This window comes from Cynocephalus volans, chromosome 14, assembly GCF_027409185.1.
Source record: "Cynocephalus volans isolate mCynVol1 chromosome 14, mCynVol1.pri, whole genome shotgun sequence".
Lineage (NCBI taxonomy): Eukaryota > Metazoa > Chordata > Mammalia > Dermoptera > Cynocephalidae > Cynocephalus > Cynocephalus volans.
The window spans coordinates 81,370,445-81,371,570 of record NC_084473.1 but is presented as its reverse complement, the minus strand read 5'-3'; positions in this window follow the sequence as shown (position 1 = coordinate 81,371,570).

Genomic DNA, 1,126 nt, shown 5'->3' with positions numbered 1-1,126 from the left:
TTCAGTCTAACTGAAGTGATACACGTGTCCAGGTACCAGTATGGAGGTGCAGATAGGAGCTGAAAGGTCTTTGGCACATGACTCCCTTTCAAGTTACTCCTTCATGAAAAATGGGCAGGCCTTCCCCCCCCCATGTCCTGACTCTGGTCTGTGGCTGCCTGTTTCACTCTCTAGATCTTAAATTCCTTGTGGACAGACACCATACCTCATTTGAATTAACTGTCCTCACTCACTGCCAAGCCCCTTGGGGTCAGACAAATCTGACAGATCATTAAGCAATGGGTCCTCCTCTCCTCCCTCCTTCAAGGAAACTCCACCCCTGGAATCACAAGCCTCTTTCTTCTGCTCCCGAATGCCCTGCATCCCCGGGCTCCCTCTGCGCACCCCTTCACCATGGGTGGAGGGTGTGACCCCACGGGACTCTCCTGCCAGCACCAGCCCTCCCTCCCTCCACATTCCCACCCTTCCTGCTGATCATAGCACAGGAGACTGCTCAGCCCAGCACTCCCTCTAATGGCTAAAGCTTTTGTGGAAGGTTCGGAGCTAGGGTTAAGACAAAAAAAGCAAGGCTGCCCCCGCACGGCTCTAGCTCTGATGTTAGTTCCTCCAGTTCTGATGTTCCCCGCTGTTTCCCTAGATCCCGCCTTTGTTTTTGTTCTAACGCCTCCTTTTAAAGCCCCACTAGAAAGCCTTTTGGAGATTATCTGACTTCGTCCAATTTCCAACATTCCAGACCGTCTTTCCCCGCTTTCTTCCCAGACTTTAAATTACTGTTCTCTTCTGGAGTGAATCAGAGCTATGAGGAAGCCAAAGGGAAACTGTGAGATTCTAAAAGCTTATCAAAACCAAATCCTGCTCTTTTAAAAAAGCATTTTCCAAAGCAGCCTGCAGGAGACAAAGTGGGGTTAAATTTTACACGGATTCCATTATGAGCAAGAGCTAAGCAACTCATAACCCACGAAATCTATGGAGAAGCAGGTAAAGACAAAATTAAACATGGTCCTTCCAAGCCAGCCCATTCTGCGACCCCCCTCCTCCCCCCTGCGGCAGGAACTCCATCGAGTGGCTTTGCTGCAGCGGCACTGCCAATGCATACTCAACTAACAGACTCAGACCACGCCAGCCA